The sequence below is a fragment of the Rosa rugosa genome, chromosome 2 (genome assembly GCF_958449725.1).
Source record: "Rosa rugosa chromosome 2, drRosRugo1.1, whole genome shotgun sequence".
Classification (NCBI taxonomy): Eukaryota; Viridiplantae; Streptophyta; class Magnoliopsida; order Rosales; family Rosaceae; genus Rosa; species Rosa rugosa.
The window spans coordinates 63,188,961-63,199,938 of record NC_084821.1 but is presented as its reverse complement, the minus strand read 5'-3'; positions in this window follow the sequence as shown (position 1 = coordinate 63,199,938).

Below are 10,978 nucleotides of genomic sequence, written 5' to 3'. Positions count from 1 at the left end.
CACGCCCAGGCGGAATTCATCACATATGGAGAGACCCCACCGCCACCAGCAACTCCAACAAAGTCAACACAGCCATCCACCATTCATCAGGAAACCGCTGACAAGATCCAGTCAGCACCGCCAACTGACAAGAAAAGGGAGTGGCAGCACGGCCACCACCAGAACAAGCGGCAGAAGGACCAGCATTACAACAGGGGCAACTGCCCAACCCATGGGGATAACCGCAACAAGTAGGCGGAGTCCTCGCAGCGGTATGTAGTATTCACGGTCCTGACGGCCTCGTATGAAGACATCTACAATCAGTGCAAGGATCAGATCCCACCGCCACCCCCTCCAAGGTACCCAAAAACGGGCAAACCCAGGAACACCGGCAAGTGGTGCAAATACCACGAGGACAGCGGCCACAATACCAACAGCTGCAATGCTCTCAAAACGGCCGTTGAGACCTTGTACCGTGACGGCAAGTTGGAGCAGTTCAAGGTGCGTCAACCACCACCAGTAATTGCCAACGTTGAGACCTTGGGCCGCATCAACACCATCGATGGCGGTGCTCCAATCACCAGCATGTCTCACAGGGCAAGAAAGCGCTATGCACCCGCTAATCATCCGAAGGAGGTCTGCAACATCCGCTACGAGAGATCCGCCAAACTCCCAAGATCAGGTTGGGAACCTATTACCTTCTCAGAGGAGGAGGAGCGCGGAGTGCATTTACCCCATGACGACCCATTCTTGGTCGATGCCATTCTTGGCAAATTCTCGGTGGGGAGAATCTTGGTGGATAGCGGGTCCGCTGTCAACGTCATCTTCAGCGGTTGCTACGACCATCTCAAGCGGAACAAAAAACTACTCCAGGATCACAAGCCACTGCTCAGCTTCTCCGGTGACGTCACACAACCGCTAGGGTCGGATTACATGCGACTGGTTATTGGCACTAGTCCATGCATGGCGGAGGTACAGACGGAATTCATTATTGTCGACTGTTTCAGTTCGTACAACGCCATCATTAGTCGACCAGCGCTTAACAAGCTCAAGTGCATCATTGCCGGGTACATGCTTCTCATGAAGTTCCCCACGCCCAACGGCACGGGCTGTGTGAGGGGAAGCCAGCAGCTGGCACGAGAATGTTATTCAACGACTATAGCGCGGTCAACGCGCCGCCATGAAATTCTGACGGTGGGTAATGAGGCACCGCCACCAAACATCTTTGAGGATCCTAGAGATGAGGAGGAGAAATATGTAAGGAAGGAGCCGGTCAACCCGGACACGTCGTTGAAGGTTGTCTGCATCTCAGACGAGCACCCTGAGCGGACAGTCCGCATAGGCGCCCAACTAAACCCAGAGGTGGAAGCAGAACTCACTCAATTCTTACGTGATAACGCCGCCGTCTTTGTATGGTCCTACGCGGACATGCCAGGTATCTCTCCTGAAATTATCACTCATAAATTGTCCATCAAACCCTCCTTTTATCCCATCAAGCAGAAGCGAATGGCCTTTGATGAGGAAAAATACCGGGCAATCGGAGAGGAGGTCGCCAAACTCCAGGACATTGGATTCATTCGCCAAGTCATCTATCCCCAGTGGATCTCAAATTTGGTAATGGTCAAAAAGCCCAGCGGCAAGTGGCGGATGTGTGTCGACTTCAAAAATCTCAACAAGGCATGCCCAAAGGATAGTTTCCCGCTACCTCGTATCGATCAGCTAGTCGATTCAACCGCCGGACATGAGCTCCTCAGCATGATGCACGCTTTCTCCGGATATAATCAGATCAAGATGCACCCCAGCGACCAGGAATGCACCACCTTCACCACCTACAAAGGCCTCTACTGCTACAATGTCATGCCTTTCGGTCTGAAGAACGCCGGTGCAACTTACCAGCGGTTGATGAACGCCATGTTCGCTGAGCATCTGGGAAAAATCATCGAGGTCTACGTGGACGACATGCTAGTTAAGAGCATAAAGGCCAGTGGACATGTGGCAAACCTCAGGATCATAGTAACCATCCTCCTGGCCTATGGTATGCGCCTCAACCCAGAAAAATGTTTCTTTGCAGTCACCGCTAGCAAATTTCTGGGTTACATCGTCAGCGAGCGAGGTATCGAGGCTAACCCAGATAAGGTACAGACCATCCTTAACCTGGCGGACCCCGAGTATAAGGTGGACGTCCAGTGCCTCCAGGGCAAGTTAACCGCCCTTTCTCGATTCATCTCTCGACTCACTGATAAGTGTGCCCCATTCTTCAAACTCCTCAAAACAACTCACAAGAAGGTCATCGACTGGAACCCAGAGTGTCAGGCGGCGTTCCAGGGCCTGAAGGAATACCTGGCGGCAGTCCCTCTCCTTTCTGTCCCTGTGCAAGGAGAAACACTATTCATATACCTAGCGGTCTCGGCATCGGCGGTAAGTTGCGCCATTGTCCGGCGAGAAGGCCAAGATGAGCTCCCAGTGTTCTACGCCGACAGAGGCATGAACGGAGCAGAAACAAGATATCCTCCCTTGGAGCAACTGGCCCTCGCACTTATCGTTGCCGCCAGACGCCTCCGCCAATACTTCCAGGCTCACACGATCCATGTGTTAACCAATCAGCCGCTGAGGCAAGTGATGCAGAACCCTGAACACTCGGGGCGCCTCAGCAAGTGGGCCATTGAGCTCAGCGAGTTCGACATAGAATACAAGCCAAGAACCGCCATGAAGGGCCAGGCAGTGACGGACTTCATCGCTGAACTCACCGAGCGTCAGCCGGAACCCGGTACTGAGACAGAGCCCGGAACAGAAATGGTAACCGTTGAGGAGGCAACTCCCCTACAGTCAGATTGGAACCTGCATGTGGACGGCTCCGCCAGCGCCAAGGCCAGCGGCGCCGGAGTCATCTTAACAGGACCCGAGGGACTGAACGCGGAGTACGCGTTGAAATTCAACTTCAAAGCTTCAAACAACATGGCGGAGTACGAGGCACTCATCGCCGGTCTGCTCCTCGCCATTGACTCAGGGGCTGACATCGTCAACATATTCAGCGACTCTCAATTAGTCGTTAACCAGGTCAACGACAGCTTCCAAGCCAAGGACCAGCAGTTAGCGGCATATTTGGGGTACGTCAAAACGTTGCTAAAAAAGTTCAAATTTCACACCATCACACAAATCCCCAGGGAAAAGAACGCCAAGGCTGATTCAATGGCGAGACTGACAACCGCCCAGCCACATCAGAGTCTAGCGGACACAAGGGTGGAGTACCTTGACAAGCCAAGCATCACAAAGACCCTGGCGGAGATCTTCAACATTGAAGTCAACCCCAGCTGGATGGACGAGATCATTGCATACAAGCGCAGCGGCACATTGCCAGAAGATAAGGTCCAGGCAAGACAGCTCAAGCGGAGAGCAACCCGCTACAACATCCAGAATGGCAAGCTTTACCGCCAAGGATTCACCCATCCCAACCTCCGCTGTCTAACCCCAGAGGAGGGAAAGGTCGTCCTAGCGGAAATCCATGGCGGAGAATGTGGAAACCACTCAGGCGCCAGATCCTTGGCCAACCGCACATTGCGACAGGGCTACTTCTGGCCCACACTTGGTGATGACGCCCGGCAAATTTCGAGGTCTTGCCACAAATGCCAACAGTTTGCAGATCTCCCACATGCACCGGCAGAACCATTGTCAGTCATCATCGGCCCTTGGATTCACTCCACGTGGGGCCTCGATTTGATGGGAAAGTTCCAAACCGCCAAGGGCTAGTTCAAGTACATCATCGTCGCCATCGACTACAACAGCAAGTGGGTAGAGGCGGAGCCACTGACGGCAATCACTACCGCCAAGGTCATTCGATTTCTCTGGAAGAACATCTACTGCCGCTATGGTGTCCCACATACAATCATTACAGACAACGGTACACAGTTCAACAACAAAGAACTCATATCGTTCACCGCCAACTTGGGGACCAAGTTAAGTTTTGCATCCGTCGCCCATCCCCAAACAAACGGCCAAGTCGAAGCAGCAAACAAGATAATCAAGAAGCTGCTAAAAAAGAAGCTCGACGACGCCAAGGGTTTGTGGGCGGAGAAGCTTCCAGAAGTCCTATGGGCCATCCAGACAACTCCAACTACCGCCACCGGCGAAACTCCTTTCTGTATGATGTTCGGCACAGAGGCGGTCCTACCTATTGAAGTAACTCAGCCTACCGCTAGGGTCGAGGGCTACTGCCCAGACACCAACAGCGACGGCGTCAACTTGGACAGGGACCTCCTAGAAGAAAAAAGACACAAGGCCCATTTGCACAACTTGCAAAACAAAAGGCTGGTATCGCGTTTCTACAACGCCAGAGTCAAGGCCCGGAACCTCCAATTGGGGGACTGGGTAATGAAGGAAGTCATTCCACCACCAACAAAACTCCGCCCAACTTGGGAAGGCCCATACAAAATTGTGGAAGTCGTTAGCCCAGGCACCTTCTACTTAATGGACAAGGATGGCGTCACGTCGACCCACCTTTGGAATACCGAACACCTTCGGTATTACTACAAATAGTCAGACCGCTACCCAGGAGCATCTTGACTTAACTAAATTTTTGTTCAACATTTAGCTAAGGGAAGCTACCCAACGGGTAGTACCCCACTTTTGTACACTGATCAATCAGCTATCAATGAAACGAGGAATTATTCAAACCATTGTTACCAAGTCTAGCACTGAGGGCAACTGGCAATGCCAGCAATCGTCAGCGGACCTCGTCCGCTACGTGGTGCACTTGGACCAATCTTAATTCCTTTAATGTTTCATTGATGGACAAAAGAAAAATATAACTCAAAGTACTAGCAGTACAAACACATCATAGCAAACACCAATTCAAAACTTCATTTCATTTCGCAACATTCATTACAAATTGTTATGCCTCAGCGGCTACAAAAAAAAGTAAGAAAATCTAGAGCGGTCCCAGCTGGCTTCAGGGGTTGCCTTCGGCATCTTCTGCTTCAGCAGGCGGCGGCACGATCGCTCGACTCGTTTGATCGGACCCTCGCGCTGTCGGACTTGGGGTCTCTATGGTGCCATCCGCCCGGGTGTGCGCCGCCAGGAATCCAGCACGCGACACCTCCGACGGGGTGGGGTTGGGAGTCTGCTGGGACCCTTCCGTCGGATGTGCGCCACTTTCTCCACTGCCTGAGCGGGCGCCTCCCGCTGGGGCAGGCACGACATCTTTCTCCGGCGAGGTACTCTTGGCCGGCGGCGCATCAGGCTGTGACGCTTTGGCGAAGTCGATGGCGCCCTTCCGCTTCAGCATGTCTATGTTTGCTAGGGCCCCAGCCTTCGCTGACTCGGTCATCGCCTTCTTAACCTCCGCCGACTGCTTGAATACTTCAACAGCGGCGGCCGCGGCAGTATCCCCTTCAGCCCTCAGGCGGGCAACCTGGCCTTCCAGTCGCTTCAGCTCCGTCACCCTGGCGGCGGACTCCCGCTGCACGATAATGAGTTTCTTGTCCTTAGCGGCAATCCGCTCCTGCAGCAGCGCGACGTCCTGCTCCAACTTGGAGACGCGTTCATTCCTCTCCAAGTCCCGCTCGATGGCCACGTTGAGCTTACCGCGGGCGTCGGCAAAGTCACATTCCGCCTTGGCCAGCCGCCTTTCTGTCTCCGCCAGCTTCTCCCTCGCCTCCGCCAGCTCCCTCTGGAGGCTTTCAATCTCCTGCCTGAGCTCCCCTTCGACCAGAGGCTGCTTCTTCGCCGCCTCAAACATGTCGTGCAACCCAGCTGAAATCTGACCAAACGCCGAGCTGTAGGGCGAGTGGTCAATCGCTGTCCGGCGCGAGATCCCCGCTAGGCCGCCAAACCCTAGCCTTTCGCACAGGTGGAAGAGGAACTCCCGCTCACCATCCGTCATAAACTCCGTGTAGGCGGCGAATGAGTCCAAGTCACTGGCGGCGGGCGCCTCCCCGTCCACCACAGCAGCTTTCGACGGGGCTTGACGGGCCCCGACAATCTCCACATCCTCCCCCTCTTCCTCGTCGGGGGAGTCTATCTGCCGGCGCTTCCTCTCGAGCGCCCTTATGTTCCTCGCCGGCGGCTCCTCCCTTGGCGCGGTGACAACCCCTAGCGGCTGCACCTGTCTTTCTTTCTGGGAACCACGCCTGTTGGCGGGTACCCTTTCCTTTTGAGCAGCCACTGTTGCGGCCCCCTTTTTGCCGCCTGCCACGGGAACCCCAACTTGAACGACGGGCAGGCCGTCGGCACCCAGATGGGAGTGGTGCGGCATTGGCAGCACCACAGGAACCTCGGACTGGCTTACCGCCAGGGTCTCGGGGTTCACCAGGGTCTTCTGGGCCGCCAGACCCTCGGCATACATCGTCTCCAGGAAGTTGTCAACCTCCGCACGATCCATCGCTTTTTCGAAAGCGTCGTGGCTGGCTTTATTGCCTGGCGGAGTTTCTAAAAACAAAAAATATATAAACCAGTCAGTCTCGGCTACTTACAAAAAAAAAAAAAAAGATCAGTCTGGCGGAAATTTCTTACCAACGGAGCGAGTAAGTTTCTGCTCGACTAACAACTCCCAGCCAGTCAGAAGTCGGAAGTCCAGCAAGTTGCGGTTCCGCCAACAGCCTCTGATCCGCGCCACGCGACACTCCTCCTCGCGCGTTAGGTTGTACCGCAGTCCCGCTGCACAAACACAAGTTGATTAGCAAAAGTACCAAGTCTGCAAAATACAAGAACCCGCCAGCTACGTCCAGCGGAAACTGGTTACCAACCTCGGATAGGTTGGAACTCCGACTTAATCCTAAACGTCGGCCCTTCCTCGTTCGCCCCAGCCTGATACTCCCACCCCTCTGTGGCGACGCAGAAGGTCCCCCGCCAGTAGGACATTGAATCCCTTAGATTCTCGATCAGCTTGGGCGCTCCCTGACGGCTACTCAAGTTCACTTGCCCTCTGCAACCCTGGCGCTTCACGTACACCAGCTCGTAGAAGTGAAGCACTTCCGCCACAGTAGGCCCCTCGCACCCGGACAACCGCCACATGTTGAGGCAAATCTAACCGAAGGCAAGGCCAAATTCGCACACCAGGATTTGGAGATTTGGCACCAGCGGGAGTGTCACTCCTTGGCGGAATATCGCCTCATGCACGGCCGCAAATCCCACTGGGAGAATCGACGCCTTCTCATCCACCGTCGGCGGGCGCAGCTTCACCGAGCCCGGTAACCGGAACGTCTGCTTCATTCGAGTGACAGCGGCGGCGTTCATCCGCCCTCCTGCCTCGTCGACGGCGGTGCCATCCTGGAGGAACCACGCTGACTCAGCATTCTCCCCCGCTGCTTCTTCTTCCCCAGCGGAGCCGCTGGCAGCACTATTGCTCGCCAAACGCTCGTCGCGCCTAGCTTTGGCAGCAGCGGCCTCACCCGCCCTAGAGCTCTCTGGACGTGGACCACGACCCATAGCTACTTCCCAAGGTATGGTCTGTAGCGGCTCAACCTCTAGCGGTTCTGGCAGTGAGGTTCCTGCATAGGCAGACGGACGCAACGAATCAATAAATATCCTATCCGCCGCGCTGAACGACACGTCAGACCCGGAATCCTCACTGCTCGAAATCTCTATGACGTTAGCCATCCCAAACCCTAAAACCCACACCAGTTAGCACAAACACAGATCTAGCCTATTCTTACCTCAGTTATAGCCAAGAGCATCAAGAACAATTTACCCAGAAAATGCCAAAATAGGAACAAACGCACTCAACCCAGATTCGACCATCTAGCAAATCCCTAAACGCTAACTCTCTGCCAACCACCATAACCCAACCCCCCCCCCCCCCCCCCAAATCTCACTTTACACCTCAGAACACGCCAAAGAAAAACAGAAATCATCCCAAAAAAAACCAAAAACAACAAAACCCAGAAAATAGCAGATCCAATGAAACAGGGAAAAGGGAATCCAGATACCAACCTCGGTGATGAAGCCTACGATACGATGGTGCACAGTAATCTTAGGGGGGTGCGATCGTCGTTTCTCCGGGAACGGTATCTCCAAGCTCCGGCAACCTCTTTCTTCAGTCTAGGACGAACAGAGCGAGAAGACGACGACTGAGTTTGAAGCTTTTACCAAAGTGTCAAATCTCGCTGGGTTTCCCCCCCCCCCCTTTTATGTCAACATCAGCGCGTTCTCAGCCGTCCGCTAAAAAACGACATCACACGACAGCCGTACACGTGTCACAGACCTCCACTTACTCTCCGGATTAACCGAGGCGTTACGAAATCCATAATTACTATCATTTATGGCGAGAAGACGGCCAGGCTTAGGAGACAAGCCTCCGCACGCTAACCCTCTACTTGGGATGACTTCCCCTACCCTCCGAAGTCTCCGCTGAGCAAAACCCCGCCAGCGGAACTTCTCCCTTGTCACCTTCCAAATGACGGAGTCTTCGCTGAGCGAAACCCTGCCAGCGGAACTTCTCCCTTGTCACCTTCCAAGTGACGAAGTCTCCGCTGAGCGAAACCCCGCCAGCGGTACTTCTCCCTTGTCACCTTCCAAGTGACGAAGTCTCTGCTGAGCGAAACCCCCGCCAACGGAACTTCTTCCTTGCCATCCTGCAAGCGGGGCGTCTTCCGCTACACACCTCTAGCGGAACCCCTTTTTTTTTCATCTGGCAAGCTGCGTGCTTTGTTCAGCGCAATATCGCTCAATGAAGTACCGCCTGGCACGTCTACTGGACGCTGCTTCCTGCTGCAATCAGCGGGGGGATATCCGCCAGCGGCGGATCCCGAGGCCACGCCTCACTGACAACGCTTGCCACTTGGCGTTACGGTCAGACCGTCCCTACGGGACACGGGGACTTGTCAACAGTCTACGACGGCCCTGATCAGGCACGTTGACCCCCGTCACTCGGGTACTAAGATTGAGTTCGCTACTCAACACCCTCTGCTCCGTGCAGCTCCCCCTCAACAAACAATTTGCCGACCATCCGGAGGTCTATCTTAGCCGGGGAGTGGGGGACTCCCTGTGGGGCCTAGCAGGGGCCCACCCGAAAGGGTATAAAGCGTTTGCTCAGTAAAACCAACGGTTGACAACGCACTGACGCTAATTATGCTCTTGCAAGTCTAGCGGAAGAAAACGCTTCAAACCGTCGAACAACTCCCCAACCAAGATTGCCCTCCTTGACTGGGGACTTGGGGGACTTGTACATACATGTACATTTGCAAGCATAATTAGCTCTAATAGGCTACGCTCATTGTACCGCCAAAGGTACTAATTCCAACCAAAGGAATGACATGCAGACACACCGCCAGGCGGGCTACAGCCTCAGCGTCGGACCACCTCCAGATCGCCGCCGACGCGCCGCGCCAAGATGGCATCAGAAGCTTCTGAAACTGGGAACTGAAGCATATCAGTCCCACATCGAAAACAAAGAGAAGATCAACCTCTTCCTCACCTATAAAAGGTTCTCTCATCTCTCCTCATTAATTACGCATTCAATACTTACCTACTGTTACTTTGTCAACATAAATACATTGACTAACTTAGGCATCGGAGAGTTGAAGACCGCCCAACGCGGTCTCCCTCTGACGCCCTTTGTATTTTATTTGACAGGTAGCGGAAGCTTTGAGAACATCGCAAGTATCGATCCGCCCATCGGATCAGCGTTAACGAAGGTTCAGCTACCGCCGAACTTTTAGACATTAACACCTTGTCAATGCAGCATCCACAACAGTTCGAACCCTTTACAAAAATATAATGTTCCATATGCATCGTAGTAATTTCCCAAGATTGTTCTACTCGAAACAGGTAAATGAACAACAATGAAGGGCACATTTGTAATTAACAACAGAAGTGTCCCTGTTACTTCCACACCAAAGAGACCAAACCAACCCATCCAATAGTATTGCAAAAGAATGCTTCAAGATCACAACAAATGAACCAGCCATGCAAATAGAAGATAAGGATACTGCTTCAACTCTGAGGCCTACATTCAAGACTGATTGATTTGAGTCTTTGAGCAAGTCGCCGAAAAATTATGATCCCTATTTCTGCAGTCCCATGCTCATCTCTCAGAAAACAGCAATCCAATAAAAGGGAAAGCGACTTAGGTTTAGATTTTCTGAACTAAATTGTCAAGCAGTTGCTTTCCTTTTTGTTTCAAGTACACAACCCTCTTTGAGGGCTACTTGTGCCTCATCATGGCTGCAGCTTGCAAATAGGGGAAATCACTTGGGCTTGTGATGCATCATTCAAGGCTTCCTGTGGCGTTTCATTCATGAGATAAGACAAACTACGGCGTGCAAAAACTATCGGAGAAACCATGGTTCCAACATTACTAAACTGTAGGCATTTACACTAATACTTTGCATGTATAAACAGTTCAAGTCCTTCCAAAACTATAAGCAACCACACAGCAGTTTCACTCCGAAGTGATTAGCTAAAGATCTCAACAGCTAAACAATGTAACACCGCAGATGAACAGAAACTAACTAAAAATGAAGAATCAGAAAGAAACACTCATGGCAAAAAAAAAAAAAAAAAAACTAATAAACATTACAATCGAAAATCAAAAGTCACATATATGAACCTGTTCTCCTGCGTCTGATTCCCATCGTCCAACACTGCCATTGATTAAACCACGGAAATCAATCCACAAAGTTCAATTATATGAATTATATAGAGAATCAGAGAGACAGATATAAACTCAGTTTCTCTCAAAGAGCACACCTATGTTAAGATACTGTCCAAAGCATCAGATCCTGCCTTTGAATCACAGAGCTCCCCTTGATGGCTGGAATTCAATTAATAAAAGATCAAAAATAAAAATTCCACAAAACAAATGGAAGCTTTTTAAATCAAAAGAAAGGAAGCCAAAACAAACCCCGACCCAAATCCGTCCTCTTCTCCTTCGTTCAATCACTGGGCTGCTGTAAATTCAACTAAAATCATTTCTCATACTAATTCAACGCGGGAAGTTAATCGATACCCAACAAAAGTCTACATAGAAAAAATCTTACCCAAGGTGGTGGTCTTCGCCAAGCCT